Source organism: Salmo salar, chromosome 11, assembly GCF_965601325.2.
Source record: "Salmo salar chromosome 11, fSalSal1, whole genome shotgun sequence".
In the NCBI taxonomy this organism is placed as follows: Eukaryota; Metazoa; Chordata; class Actinopteri; order Salmoniformes; family Salmonidae; genus Salmo; species Salmo salar.
The window spans coordinates 84,493,878-84,510,734 of record NC_138301.1 but is presented as its reverse complement, the minus strand read 5'-3'; positions in this window follow the sequence as shown (position 1 = coordinate 84,510,734).

The following is a 16,857-nucleotide window of genomic DNA, read 5'->3' as shown; positions in this document are numbered from 1 at the left end:
CAATGCCACAGGCCTCAGTTCTTAAGTTCACACAAGTGAATATGGGCAGGAAAGTCAGAGCCGCCCGATGGCAGCTCATCGGCAACTCTCCTACCCCGACGCATTCACGTAACACACAAAAGAAGTCCAGTCCAGTTATTCCCCAGAATTTTTTATAAAACTCCACTGGGAGTCCATCGACCCCTGGTGCATGACCGGGGGACATCTGGGTTATGGCCTCTGGCAGTCCACGGGACAACAGAGGAATGTCTATTTCATCCCTCTGTGCCGAAGAGAGCTTAGGGAGGATCACACATTTCTGCCCTATACAACTCAATATAAAACTCCACAGTTCACTCCCGCACCTCCCCCACCACAGAGGTCACCCGCCCATCAGACAGCCGTAGACAATGCATACCCTTGGCTTCACTGCTCTGTCTTTCCAAACCAAATAAGAAGGATCTGGGAGCATCCATCTCCTTGAGCATGGAGAACCTAGCTCTTACAAGTGCTCCCTTTGCTTTAACCTGGAAAAAATTGCCCAGGTCCCTATGTAATTCAGCTAAATTAGCCTGGAGGCCTACATTGCCTGGCCCCACCATCTCTACCTCCATCTCACTAATACTACGCTCGAGTTCCCCCAATACTCTCCTAGCCTTTGAGGATGAGAGAGCTGTATACTGTTGACAGAAAATGTGGACTTTCCCCACATCCCACCATTGACTCAGAGACTCATACTCCTCTCTTCGCTGCCCCCACCTTTCCCAAAAAGTCTGGAAACCTGAGCAAAAAGTGACATCTTGTAAGAGATTTACATTAAACTTGCAAAAGGATGCCTGCCGAGGCCCTGGTGAAATAGACAGCTATGTTTATGTGGTGATCCGAAAACCCCACCGGGAGAATGGTGGCGCCCAACAGCCTATTGCTCGGATTCCTGGACATGTAAAAATGATCAAGTCGGGCTGCCACCCATGTATACTGTCTTGTGTTGGGATGTTTAGTTCTCCAAACATCCACTAGGTCGAACTGATTAATGATGTCCCTTAACACTCCCACTGACGCTGAATGAGGCTCTTCCCCATTTCTGTCTTTCGTAAAATCCATTGTACAGATCCAGTCCCCGCCAACCACCAGCGTCTCATCAGGCGCTACCTGTGAGAGTTCCTGTCTAAGACACCCAAACAGAACCCCCCTCTCTCTCCCTGTGTTAGGCGCATACACATTTATAAAGACAAAACCCATGTTGTTAATTTCTGATATTACAACAAGCAGCCTACCTCTACACACCTCCTTGGAGGAGCAAATCTTTACAGACAGACCCGGTACAAGGACTGCCACCCCTGCACTAAAATGTGTCCCATGACTCAACACACTTGCCCCTTTCCACCAGAGCCCCCAATCGACTTCATTCACCACATCACTATGTGTCTCCTGCAGAAACAACACGTGTACTTGTTTTGTTTTACATATTCACCCAACACACTCCTCTTTTCCGCATCTCTGGCACCATTTATATTAAGCGAGCCTACCCAAAGAGTCTCCATAAGTAGTGAGAAAAGCCAGCAAAGAAAGAGACCAATAGCAAAGCTCAAAAAGCCCCAGTGCCAGAAAGACTCTATACATCTAAACAGCATCTGAAGGTAGACCTTTACGCACTGTGGTGACCCACTTCCTCAACCTAAACCGTTTCCTGGGTGAGAAGACACCATAACCTCATTTTTCATAGCATATTGTACTGATCTTACAAACTTTCTCGGATCAGAAAAAAAGCCTCAAGATGATCGTTTTCCCCCTTGGTCTCGTTCAGGAACCTTGTCAGTTCCCTCAACGTGTACTTTGACCCCTCTGCTTGACTGGATGTCAGCTCCGGACGCATTGAAGAGGAGTCTGATAAAAAGGCCTCCTCATCATCCTCAGACTCACTTTCCTCTTCATCTCCATCTCCCATCCTGACCACCTGCCCTTCCTCTCTGGTCAGGGCCTCCCCCCCAGCACCTGGCAAAGGTTCCTTGGTTCCTTTGACCACACCAGCATCTCCCCTCCTTTCCCGCTTGACACCCTCCTCCTCCCAACCTAGTCTCTTACACTTCCCCATTATACTCTCCTCATCCACTAGCATAACCTGACTAGACCTAGCCTCATCTACACCACCCTCCATAGCATGACTAGTCCCATCCTCATCTACCCCACCATCTCTAGCCTGACAAGGCCCAGCCTCATCTACACCACCATCCCTGGCATGACTAGGCCCAACCTCTGCTGTCTGCATCTCATTGCCCCCTGCACGTTGACCTCGATTTCCCCCACTGGCGCTTGTGCCCTCACCTTGTCTACTGCCTTTATGTGGGCACGCAAAGCTCTTCTGCCACAAATACACACACTCAAAACACAGTAGGCTATCTGTGCTGGCAAACCCTGCTTAGAGCCCCTCCCCATGCCTCACTTTAAAATGCACATTTAGCTGTTCCTCATTGTTATTCAGAAACATATACACAGGCGTCTGGAATGAAACAACATGCTTAATCGCATCTGCCTGAAAACCTGCCAATAGTACACAAAAACCGCTAGCAAACTTACCAAAATGACTCAGCTCTTTCCTGATTTGATCATCCGTAATAAACGGAGGCAAATTTGCAACTACCACCCTTGTCGAAGGGGTAGAAGAGGATATATTTGCACCAACACACCCCTTACAAATAGCAATTAGCCTACCAACCAAATTTGCTCTTTTCATGAACACAACCACAGCTTTGTTCATTCTGGGAGCGGAATGTATGATTTCAGCTCCTAACTGTTCACCAACTGTGAGCAGAACCGCCTCCACTTTAACTCCATTCTCAGGAACACACCTGAATCCATGCCGTATCAACAGTGTATCCTCCGCGCTAGGCTGAGAAACCATCACACACACCACACCTTCCAAACCCCAGGAAACTAACTGTCCTCTTAACTTTGAAAAAACCTGTGGATACCGCAAAAACAAATGCATTAACCCTCCACCATAGAAAATAAAAATTGAAATAAAAGACAAAGGACAGAATCAAGAAAATAAGTTAAGACAGAGCCCTCCACACCAAACACTCAAACTCCAAAAAACTCCCAACATCCACTGCAAGAGAGTGGGAGAGAGCGCGAGAGTGAGAGAGAGAGAGAGAGATGGCTTGAAAAGAGAGAAAGGGAGACCAGGGGGATGATTTGAAAGGGGGTCAAATCGAAGTGATTTCTTCTAGATCGGTCAGCTGCAATGTGAAAATTGGCCATATTGTAAAAATTCATGAAAGCTAAAATGTGCTCTTTGGTCTTAATTTAAGGTCAGGGTTATGCATTAGGGTTAGCAGTGTGGTTAAGGTTAGGGTTAAGGTTAGTTTGAATTACTTTGTGGCTGTGCCAGCTATTGACATCTCTGCAGAACAAGATTCACGGTGAAAAAGGATAACCACACACGTACAAACACATAAATAGTCCTTGCTAAACAGAATTACAGCAAGAGAAACAGCAAGGGAGAGAGACGGAGGAATGAGGACAGAGAAACACAAGGAAACAATAGAGATGCTAGGAGAGAGGTAGAGTAGAGAATAGAAAGCGAGTGAGAGAGAGGGTGGGAGACAGTGAACTATAGTGAGAGAGGCCTGCAGTGTGACAGGTACTGCAGCAGCATCATGGAGAAGCACACACACACACACACACACACACACACACACACACACACACACACACACACACACACACACACACACACACACACACACACACACACACACACCACAGAGTGTCTCTGACTTGTTCTCTCTAGCACGGCGATATGTGAGAAATAACAGACCCCTAATTAGGCTATTTTAAAGAATTGATTGGCCTAGAGTTGGCACACACTGATGTTGCACTACCTTCACTAAACTTCGGTAAACTAACAGATGTTTGTGTCTGACTGTGTACACACTGGTAACAGCAGTCTACAGATTAAGACAGTAGTTCCATTAACTTCTATAAGCCGAACAAATTCAACCATGTCCACAACCTTTTCCACCGAGAGGGTAGAGAGATAGAGGATGGGGAGATGAAGGAAGGGGAGAGAGAAGTTATTGATTTCTCCTCTGCAGGTTGATTAAGTATTTGGTTTACCTTTCCCGGGAGACGAGCTGTGGTGATGGCTGCTGCAGAGTAAATATGAAACATGTGTGTGTGTGTGTGTGTGTGTGTGTGTGTGTGTGTGTGTGTGTGTGTGTGTGTGTGTGTGTGTGTGTGGGCTGACTGGGAGACTGACTGTGATATTTTAGCTCTCTGTCTGTCTGTTTCCCCCTGACATTTGAGCTTTGAAACAAACAATGCCCAATCAGCCTGGATGGCAGAATCAGGGAGCTTGGGTCCAAACAATATCTCTACTCATTTGGAACAATGCCTCGGTGGGGGTGCACACACACATACTTTTTGTACCCCCATGATGAAATCGCGGAGGGGAGTGTTGATCTGTCTCCATCTGTTAGTACGTTAGTCACACGTGATATCTCAGACAGCACTGGCCAGATGTATATGAAACTTGGGTGAATGATGCGTCTAGCCATGGAGATCTAGCATTTACAAAAGTACACTGATTGGCCAAAAGGGAGTGCTATAGTAATCAACAAAAATGACAAACTTTGAACAAGCATATCTCCTGTCCTGTTTCAGCTATTGTCATGAAATAGCTCAAATATGCAAAAATGTTTTAAGTGTGAAGTAGGCATTTGTCTGAAGCCGAAAAAGAAAGGAAATTCACAAGCACCACCATGCCTATTCCACCCATGCTCTTCCAAGGTTTTTCAGCTCCCAACTTTGACCTACGACAGTAACTATGTTGTTATTGTACTTCAAACTGTGTGTAGGAAGGTTGCTTGGAATTCAAACCTTCTCAAAAAGACAAATGAATACTCTTAGAGGAGGTGCTAGAGGAGAAGTCCCAAATGATCTAAATGCCTTTCATGCTCGCTTCAAGGAATATAACACTGTGCCTTGCGTGACAGCCCCGGTTTTTCCGGATTACTGTGTGATCTCGCTCTCCATCGCCGAAGTGTGCAAAACATTTAAACAGGTTAACAATCACATGGCTGCCGGGCCAGACGGAATAACAGGGCGCATTCCCAAAGCATGCGCAGACTAGCTGGCAAGTGTCTTTAAAGACATTTTTTCGAATTATCTTTGCCCCAGTCTGTAATCCCAATATGTTTCAAGCTGACCACAATTGTCCATGTTCCCAAGAGCTCCAAGGTAACCTGCCTAAATGACTATCGTCCTGTGGCCTTCAGAAAGTATTCCTACCCCTTTACTTATTCCACATTTTGTTGTGTTACAGCCAGAATTTAAAATGGATAAAACAGTTTTTTGATCAATCTACACATAATACACGATAATGAAGAAGTGAAAACATGTTTTAGACATTTTTGCAAATGTATTGAAAATGAAAATTTAGAAATATATCACATTTACATAAGTATTTACACCCTTGAGTCAATACATGTTAGAATCACCTTTGGAAGTGATTACAGCTGTGAGTCTTTCAAGGTAAGTCTCTAAGAGCTTTGCACTCCTGGATTGTACAATATTTTCACATTATTCTTTTTAAATTCTTCAAGCTCTGTCAAGTTGGTTGTCCATCCTTGCTAGACAGTCATTTTCAAATATTGCCCTAGATTTTCAAGCCAATTTAAGTCAAAACTGCAACTAGGCCACTGAAGAACATTCAATGTCACATTGGTAAGCAACTTCCCCAAGGGTTTTGCCTGTGCTTAGCTCTATTCCATTTATTTTGATCCTAATAAAAAACCTAGTCCTTATCGATGAGAAGCATACTGATAACATTATGCAGCCACCACCATGCTTGAAAATATGAAAAGTGGTACGTGATGTTTTTTCTTTGCCCCAACCATAACGCTTTGTATTCAGGAAATAAAGTTAATTTCTTTACAACATTAGCACAGTTTTACTTTAATGACCTATTGAACAGGATTCATGTTTTGGAATATTTGTATTCCGTACAGGCTTCCTTCTTTTCATTTAGGTTTGTATTGTGGAGTAAAAATCAAAAATACAGCATCTCTGCTGTAACGTGACATTTTCTAAGACTTTCATTGGCTCTCAGAAGGCGCCAGAAAGTGAAATGAGAGCTCTCCAGTCTCTGGGCAAAAAACAGCAGGAGTTTTTGTGAGTGGTCCTGCTGAGAACAATGACACTGGAGCGCGCGTGCAAGAGACGACTCCATTTTTTTCTTTCAGTGTTTGAACGAATACAACGTCGCCCGGTTATTATACGAGAAAAATAGCATAAAAAATGTATTTTAAACAGCGTTTGACATGCTTCGAAGTACGGTAATGGAATATTTGGAATTTTTTGGTCACGAAATGCGCCGGCGCATCACCCTTCGGATAGTGACTTGAACGCACGAACAAAACGGAGCTATTTGGATATAACTATGGATTATTTCGAACCAAAACAACATTTGTTGTTGAAGTAGAAGTCCTGGGAGTGCATTCTGACGAAGATCAGCAAAGGTAATCTACATTTTCTTATAGTAAATCTGAGTTTGGTGAGGGCCAAACTTGGTGGGTGTCAAATTAGCTAGCCATGATGGCCGGGCTATGTACTCAAAATATTGCAAAATGTCTTTTTACCGAAAAGCTATTTTAAAATCTGACACCGCGATTGCATAAAGGAGTTCTGTATCTATAATTCTTAAAATAATTGTTATGTTTTTTGTCAACGTTTATCGTGAGTAATTTAGTAAATTCACCGGAAGTTTGCGGTGGGTATGCTAGTTCTGAACATCACATGCTAATGTAAAAAGCTGTTTTCTGATATAAATATGAACTTGATTGAACAAAACATGCATGTATTGTATAACATAATGTCCTAGGAGTGTCATCTGGTGAAGATCCTCAAAGGTTAGTGCTGCATTTAGCTGTGGTTTTGGTTTTTGTGACATATATGCTTGCTTTGAAAATGGCTGTGTGATTATTTTTGGGAGGGTACTCTCCTGACATAATCTAATGTTTTGCTTTCGTTGTAAAGCCTTTTTGAAATCGGACAATGTGGTTAGATAAAGGAGAGTCTTGTCTTTAAAATGGTGTAAAATAGTCATATGTTTGAGAAATTGAAGTTTTTGCATTTTTGAGGTATTTGTAATTCGCGCCACGCTATACCATTGGATATTGGTGAGGCGTTCCGATAGTGGAACGTCTGTCCCTAACAGGTTTTAAGTTCCTCGGCGTACACATCACGGACAAACTGAAATGGTCCACCCACACAGACAGCGTGGTGAAGAAGGCGCAGCAGCGCCTCTTCAACCTTAGGAGGCTGAAGAAATTCGTCTTGTCACCAAAAACACTCTTTTACAGATGCAAACAAACTTTTACAGATGCACAATTGAGAGCATCCTGTCGGGCTGTATCACCTGGTACGGCAGCTGCTCCTTCCATAACCGGAAGGCTCTCCAGAGGGTAGTGAGGTCTGCACAACGCATCACCGGGTGCAAACTACCTGCCCTCCAGGACACCTACACCACCCGATGTCACAGGAAGGCCAAAAAGATAATCAAGGACAGCAACCACCCGAGCGACTGCCTGTTCACCCCGCTAACATCCAGAAGGCGAGGTCAGTACAGGTGCATCAAAGCTGGAACCGAGAGACTGAAAAACAGCTTCTATCTCAAGGCCATCAGACTGTTAAACAGCAATCACTAACATTGAGTGGCTGCTGCCAACATACTGACTTAACTCAAGCCACTTTAATAATGGGAAAATTGAGGTAATCATTTTATCACTAGCCACTTTATATTATTTATATTAGATCACGTTTACATAACCTACATTATTCATCTCATATGTATATACTGTACGCTATACCATCTACTGCATCTTGCCATCCTGATGTAATGTATCACTAGCCACCTTAAACAATGCCGCTTTATATGTTTTCATACCCTACAATACTCATCTCATATGTATATACTGTACACCATACCATCTACTTCATCTTGCCTATGCCGTTCGGCCATCACTCATTTATATATTTTTATGTACATATTCGTATTCATTCCTTTACACTTGTGTGTACAAGGTAGTTGTTGTAGAATTGGTGGATTACTTGTTAGATATTACTGCATGGTCGGAACTAGAAGCACAAGCATTTCGCTACACTTGCATTAACCCCTGCTAACCATGTGTATGTGACAAATAAATTTGATTTGATTTGACTTGTTAACCAACTTTTTTCTCCAGCCTTGCCATAAAAAAGGGGTTGAATACTTATTGAATCAAGACATTTCAGCGTATTTTTAAAGATTTCTAAATACAACATTTCCTTTCGACATTATGGGGTATTGCTTGTAGGCCAGTGACACAAAATTTCAATTGAATTAATTCAGGCTGTAACACAACAAAATGTGGAAACTGGATCCTGCAACTGGATCCTGGACTTCCTGACAGGCCGGCCAGATGTGATGAGGGTACGCTAACCCTTAACACGTGGTGTGTGCTGAGTAAGATTAGCTATGTTAATTTCGAAAAGAGACACATGAACCTAGAACATATTTATCAAGATCTGTCAATCACAATTTGAAATGTTACCAAACTCCGCCCCATCCCTGCCTCCAACTGACAAAGAAGACATTGCAATTTTGAATTTTATTTCATTATATAGTCATTACATTGACTTAAAACATGTTTTCACCTGGCAGATGACAGTGGAAGGACACATTTTCTTCAACAGCCTGCAAGTAAGAGTTTTCATGAGCTAGCTAACACAGCTAGTTAGCTAGATAGCTCCTTTAGCTTGCCACCACAACATGCAGTGTGACAGACAAAGGCCATAATTGTTTTGGATATTACAGTTTTTTCTGAATGCTTAAACACTAACAGTAATTCTTGAAGCACTATCTCTGAAACCATTAGCCAATGCATTTCCCAAGTGTGCCAATCTGAATGCACGTTCTCTGCTTTACACTAAGTTTGTAATTTTATAACACACTTTTTACAAAACTGTAAACACAACTCACTGCTTTACACTCAGTTTGCAATTTAATAGCACACTTCTAGCAAAACTGTAAATATTGGTCTCTACATTGATACACTATTTTGCCAATTGCCTTTCCACATTGACACGTGAAAAAACGTTTCGATAATGTGTTCACTTAACAATCAGAGCCTGAGCACTATAAATAGGCCACAGGTAAACATTTGGTTTGGACAACAATGGAGGCCAATATTGGACAGAGAGTAAGAGGGGTGAGAACTAGAGGAGGAGAAGGGAGAGGAGTATGAGTAGGTGAAGAAGTAAGAGGAGGAGGAGGAGAAGGAAAAGGTGAAGTAGGATGGGGAGAAGGAGAGGACGTGCAAGAGGAAGAGGAAGGGGAGTCAGGAACATAATAACTGATGAAATCAGAGCGACTGTGGTTGACCATGTTATCAACCACAGGATGAACATGAATGGGAGACTGAGTAACGGGTTCAAACAAATCTGAGCCGCTATACTGTTGCAGGTATCATCCGGATATTTTCGAAATGAGAACCGGTAAGTAACTGTAAGTGCTGTAGTCTTACTGGTACAGTAATATGCACTGTACTTTCATAATGAGAAGGATCTATCACTAAAACCATTCAAATGTTTTTACAGAACTGTAAGAAAACCAGTATCTGGTGGAAGAGGTTGACTGTTCACCCCAGAGCAGGAGACCCACATTGTAAATATGGTCATTGCAAATAACTGCATGAGACTCAGAGAACTGCAGGACCACATAATGGCAGATAACACCATATTCCAAAACGTCAACAGAGTGAGTCTCTCTGCACTGTCTCATTTACTGAAACACAGTATAATTAGGATGAAGCAGCTGTACAGAGTTCCTTTTGGAAAAAAACTCAGACCGTGTAAAACAACTGAGATATGAATATGTGCAGGTAAGCTATACTATCCTATCATTGGTACTGGATCTGGAAGTGTATGGTGCTACATCATATTGACTGATCCCTGTCTTTTCGTTCTGTGCTACATTGTTTTGTCTTGTCTCTTTCAGAGTCATGGAGCTAGAAGCAGATGCAGTGCATCATGAGCTAATATATGTGGACAAGGCATGTTTCAACCTTGCAAAAACAAGGGGCCGTGGCAGAAATATCATCAGACACCGTGCAATCATCAACATCCCAGAACAACGTGGTGGCAACATAACAATGTGTGCGGTTATTAGTCAAAACGGCGTCCTTCACCATCATGCAATACCAGGCCCATATAACACTGCACACATTATCACATTTCTGGACACCCTCAACAACAGACTATTCCCTAATGACCAAGGGTCAGAGCAGCCCAGGTACGTTATCATCTGGGACAATGTTAGTTTCCACCGGGCTGCTGTGGTCCGCAATTGGTTCACAGGTCACCCACTTTTCATCCCACTCAGTCTCCCCCCCATACTCTCCGTTCTTGAATCCCATTGAAGTATTCTTCTCTGCATGACGTTGGAAGGTGTATGATCGCCAACCCCACCAACGCATACCCCTTCTACAGGAAATGGAGGAGGCTTGTGGAGACATCGATCAGGGGTCATGCCAGGCCTGGATATGGCACTCCAGGTGATACTTTCCATGCTGCCTAGCTCAAGACAACATCGCATGTGGATGAAGTCTTATGACCAGATGAACAAATAAGGCGAGATGTAGCCACATTTTTTTTCATTTCTTTTTTTTTCAAGCATAAATGTTATTGTTTTCTTCTACTGAGATTTTGTTGTTTGAGGAGTGTTAGAATTGTTTTTGTATTGATAGTGTGTTATGATCGGAATACACATCCAAACTTGACACATTTTGATACCTCTGCGTATGTGTATTTACTACATGTACGACAAAACTTTATTGCAAACTGCTATGCCCTGCACACAGAAAAAGCAAAAGCCACAAGTGTTTTTCATTTATACCATCAGTGCGTAGTTGGTGCTTCGTGTTCTTATTCAAAATATGTACAATGTGTACTGTATTGACGCAAAAACATTTTTTTTTAAAAGAGTTGAGTTTTGCAAGAATTGTTTGCTTTTGCAAGAGATGTGTAATGTTTTTCTGGTTTGGTGTAAGGTTTTGTGGATGGTGTGTAGAGTTTTGCAAACATAGCCTATAGTTTCAAAGGTAGTGCCTAGCAATCAAAAACCTGTAAAGCTCTGAGTTATTAATATGTAATGTATGTGTTAGATGTACAATAATTGAATTGCCAGAGCAAGCTAGTTACACCCCTAAGGTTGATGTCCGTGCTCCAGCGGAAATATAATTAGCATAATACAAATATTAGCTAAATAATCTGCAGTTTAAACTAGAGATATCAGATTTTTTACATTGAATGCGTCTCATTCCAACTCATCAGCCTATGTAACACTTCCACATCTGTGGTGAAAGGTGACAGAGCTAGAGTGGTGTTTGTCAGACCATGAGACATCCAGAAAATCGGTCTTCTGGCAAAATCATCTGTAGTGCCCGAGCGGTTTGGCCTACCCCTCCATGGAAAGATGACTCTCATGAACATGTACATTTTGCTCTAGGACGACCACAGGCCTCACTCGTCTGAAGGTTTGCTGAAAAAATGTATGGAGGTAAAGTGCATTCAGAGAGTATTCACACCCCTTGACTTGTACCACATTTTGTTATGTTACAGCTTTATAATAATACGGATACAATTGTTTTTCCCCCCATCAATCTACACACAATACCCCATAATTACAAAGAAAAAACAGTTTTTCAGAAATGTTTGCAATTTTCTTTAAAAAAAACCCAGGAAATATCACATTTACATAAGTATTCAGACCTTTACTCAGTACATTGTTGAAGAACCTTTGGCATCGGTTACAGCATCAAGTCTTCTTGGGTATAATGCAAAAAGCTTGGCATACGTAGATTTTTGGTAGTTTCTCCCATTCTTCTCTGCAGATCCTCTCAAGCTCTGTCAGGTTGGATGGGGAGCATTGCTGCACAGCTATTTTAAGGTCTCTCCAGAGATGTTCGATCGGGTTCAGGTCCGGGCTCTGGCTGGGCCACTCAAGGACATTCAGAGACTTGTCCCGAAGCCACTCTTGCGTTGTCTTGGCTGTGTGCTTAAGGTCATTGTCCTGATAGAAGGTGAACCTTCGTGCCAGTCTGAGGTCCTGAGCACTCTGGAGCAGTTTTTCATCAAGGATCTCTCTGTACTTTGCTCTGTTCATCTTCCCCTCGATCCTGACTTGTCTCCCAGTCCCTGCTGCTGAAAAACATCCTCACTGCATGATGCTGCCACCACCGTACTTCAACACAGGGATGGTGCCAGGTTTCCTCCAGACGTGACACTTGACATTCAGACTAAAGATTTCAATCTTGGTTTCATTAGGCCAGAGAATCTTGTTTCTCATGGTCGGAGTCTTTTAGTTTCCCTTTGTCAAATTCCAAGCGGGCTATCATGTGTCTTCTACTGAGGAGTGGCTTCCGTCTGGCCACTCTACCATAAAGGCCTGATTGGTGGAGTGCTGCAGAGATGGTTGTCCTTCTGAAAGATTCTCCCTTCTCCACAGAGGAACTCTGAGGCTCTGTCAGAGTGACCATCGGTTTCTTGGTCACCTCACTGACCAAGGCCCTTCTCTCCCAATTGTTCAGTTTTGCCTAGTGGCCAGCTCTAGAAAGAGTCTTGGTGGTTCCAAACTTCTTGCATTTAAGAATGTTGAAGGCCACTGTGTTCTTGGAGACCTTCAAGGTTGCAGAAATATTTTGGTACCCTTTCCAAGATCTGTGCCTCGACACAATCCTGTCTCGGCGCTCTACGGTTAGTTCCTTCTACCTCACGGCTTGGTTTTTGCTCTGCATTGTCAACTGTGGGACCTTATACAGACAGGTGTGTGCCTTTCCAAATCAATTGAATTTACCACAGGTGGACAATGAAGTTGTAGAAACATCTCAAGGAAGATCAATGGAAACAGGATGCACCTGAGCTCAATTTCAAGTCTCATAGCAAAATGTCTGAATACTTATGTAAATAGGGTGTTTCTGATATAAAAAAAATTTAAACTGCCAAAAATGTTTTCGCTTTGTCATTATGGGGTATTATGTGTAAATTGTTGAGGAAACATTTTTGGAATCATAGGCTGTAAATGTGGAAAAAGGGAAGGGGTCTGAATACTTTCCAAATGCCCTGTATATATGGAGACTGTTTAGCGACTAGAATAAGAGGTTAAATAAATGTACAATTATTTTTTAAAAAGGTCCAGGATTTTGTTATATCTCTCAGATATAGGATAGACACTTTAGAACAAACTTAATTTTGATTTTTTTTTGGGGGGGGGGGGCTTGGACTATCTGTTGTCTATCTGTTGTTCCATGTAGTGCATCTGTTATTCAATGCATTTGTATGGGCTAATAGCAGTAAGGCCAAATACATTTTTTCATCAAATATATATGTATATATACTTTTTTATGACACTTCAAGGGGTCTTAAAATTCAAAATCAAATAGCAAAATGATCCTTGATATGATCTTCTTAAAACAATTCCTTATTGCTTAGTAGTTTAGTTAACCTAACCTGTAATTCACTTAACCTGCTACTAAGGCCAAAGGAACCTTTGATAACAGTGGAGCCCGACCAAATCAGATAGCCCGACCTCATTGGGTAGTCACACATTATATTTTCTGATGTGACCTTCCAGTGACTTTGAGCTCACAAAAGGAAACGTAATTGTTTGTGTTGTGTTGTGCCTTTTTCTATTGCATTTGTTAAGCATTTAATTATATTTCTTGCACATGAACTCAGTAAAAAAAGAAACACCCCCTTTTCAGGACCCTGTCTTTCAAAGATAATTCGTAAAAATCCAAATAACTTCACAGATCTTCATTGTAAAGGGATTAAACACTGTTTCCCACGCTTGTTCAATGAACCATAAACAATTAATGAACATGCACCTGTGGAACGGTCATTAAGATGGTCCCAGTTATGAAAACTTAGGACACTAAAGAGGCCTTTCTACTGACTAAAAAACACCAAAAGAAAGATTCCCAGGGTCCCTGCTCATCTGTGTGAATGTGCCTTAGGCATGCTGTAAGGAGGCATGAGGACTGCAGATGTGGCCAGAGCAATAAATTGCAATGTCCGTACTGTGAGATGCCTAAGACAACGCTACAGGGAGACAGGACGGACAGCTGATCATCCTCACAGTGGCAGACCATGTGTAACAACACCTGCACAGGATCGGTACATCCGAACATCACACCTGCGGGACAGGTACAGGATTGCAACAACAACTACTCGAGTTACACCAGGAACGCACAATCCCTCCATCAGTGCTCAGACTGTCCGCAATAGGCTGAGAGAGGCTGGACTGAGGGCTTGTAGGCCTGTTGTAAGGCAGGTCCTCACCAGACATCACCGGCAACAATGTCACCAAAGGGCACGAACCCACCGTCGCTGGACCAGACAGTAAAAAAAGTGCTCTTCATTAATGAGTTATGGTCAGATTTGCGTTTATCGTCGAAGGAATGAGCGTTTCACCAAGGCCTGTACAAGACAGGAATGTCAGTGTTCTGCCATGGCCAGCGAAGAACCCGGATCTCAATCCTATTGAGCACATCTGGGACCTGTTGGATCGGAGGGTGAGGGTTAGGGCCATTCCCCCCAGAAATGTCCGGGAACTTGCAGGTGCCTTGGTGGAAGAGTGGGGTAACATCTCACAGCAAGAACTGGCAAATCTGGTGCAGTCCATGAGGAGGATATCCACTTCAGTACTTAATGTAGCTGGTGGCCACACCAGATACTGACTGTTACTTTGGATTTTGACCCCCCCTTTGTACATTATTCCATTTCTGTTAGTTACATGTCTGTGGAACTTGTTCAGTTTATGCCTCAGTGGTTGGATCTTGTTATGTTCATACAAATATTTACACATGTTAAGTTAGCTGAAAATAAACACAGTTGACAGTGAGAGGACATTTCCTTTTTTGCTGAGTTTATATCAGCATATATTATTAACTATGATTGCTCATGATAAAAATATATGTAATATTCATATATAAATATATTGACGATAAATAATCATGCATACTGTTAAAGATATTTTTAACAAATACATGTAAATATATGAATAGCACAGATATGTTACATTGAGTTATGGTCATGTTTATGTTGAGTTAAGGTTAAATTAGCACTACATCATTCATGGGGACAGCATGTTTACTGTAGATTGTTTTTAGTCACTGTCTTTCTCTTATCCTTACTCCATGTGTCTCTCATTCTTTCTCATCCTCCCTTCTCCTTTCTTCTCCATCCTTTCCCTCTCTCTTACCCAGAACTACTCTTTCTCAAATAAATCCTTGCTTTCTCTCTCACATACACTGAGTGCACAAACCATTAGGAACACCTACTTACTATTGAGTTGCACCCAATTGTGCCTTCAGAACAGCCTCAATTCATCGGGGTATGGACCCTACAAGGTGTTAAAAGCGTTCCACAGGGATGCTGGCACATGTTGACTCCAATGCTTCCCACAGTTGTGTTAAGTTGGCTGGATGTCCTTTGGGTGGTGGACTATTCTAGAGACACACAGTATATCGTTGAGCGTGAAAAACCCAGCAGCGTTGGATTTCTTGACACACAAACCGGTGCGCCTGGCACCTACTACATTATCCTGTTCAAAGGCACTTACATCTTTTGTCTTGCCCTTCACCCTCTGAATGGTACACATACACAATCCATGTCTGAATTGTTTCTTTAACCTGTCTCCTTCCTTTCATCTACACTGATTGAAGTGGATTTAACAAGTGACATCAATAAGGGATCACAGCTTTCACCTGGTTCCACCTGGTCAGTCTATGTCATGAAAAGAGCCGGTGTTCCTAATGTTTTGTACACTCAGTGTATTCACACTATTTCCCTCTCACTTCACCTGAATCATTATTAGGTTTCTCTGGCTGCTTTCTTGAAATCGTCTTCAAAATAACACAGTTTCTCTCTATTGATGTGAGTTTGACTCTTCTGTGACTGTGAGCTGTTGTCAATGATTCAGGTGGAGCCCTTTACATCTCCCAATCTGCTCTCTGGTACTGCTTGCTTATAATTGCCTCCTATCCTGTCTGAACAAAGCCATGGATGAAAATGGCAGAAACACACACGTGAGCCATCACACACACACACACACACACACACACACACACACACACACACACACACACACACACACACACACACACACACACACACACACACACACACACACACACACACACACACACACACACACACACACACACACACACACACACACACACACACACAGGAAAATGACAGAGAGAAATCCTCTGTTCATCTGAGCTGAAACACCAAATCACATCTCTTTAATACCCTTGGTGCAGACAGACTCGGGGATTACATCAGAAATACTGACTGAGAGAAAGGTTGCATCATAAATCGTACGCTATTCCCTATATAGTGCATCATATGCACTCTGTTCAAAAGCAGTCTACTATATAGGGAGAGTGCAATTTGGGATGCATGATCACGTGACGTCTTTATCTGGCGTGGTAAGGAGTTTAAAGGGAGTCATATTGAAGTTGAGGTTTTTACACAATATGATTATGAAGTTAGAGAGGATGAAGAAGATAAGATACCCATGGAACCCAGGTACTTTGAAAAAGTCTATGTGTATACTTTACAGTACTGGTGTGGAGAAAATCCATCTCCACTAATGGTACTTCAATATGTATGTAAGTGCTTGAAGGAACATGAAAGTCCTTCCTTCATTCCATTACACTGTAAAACCAAGTGTTTAGGATCTGAACACATAACTAAACACTTTTTAAACGTGTCAAGGCATTTAGAATGTCATTGAAAACACGTCACAGTGTTTCGATTGTAAACACCAGA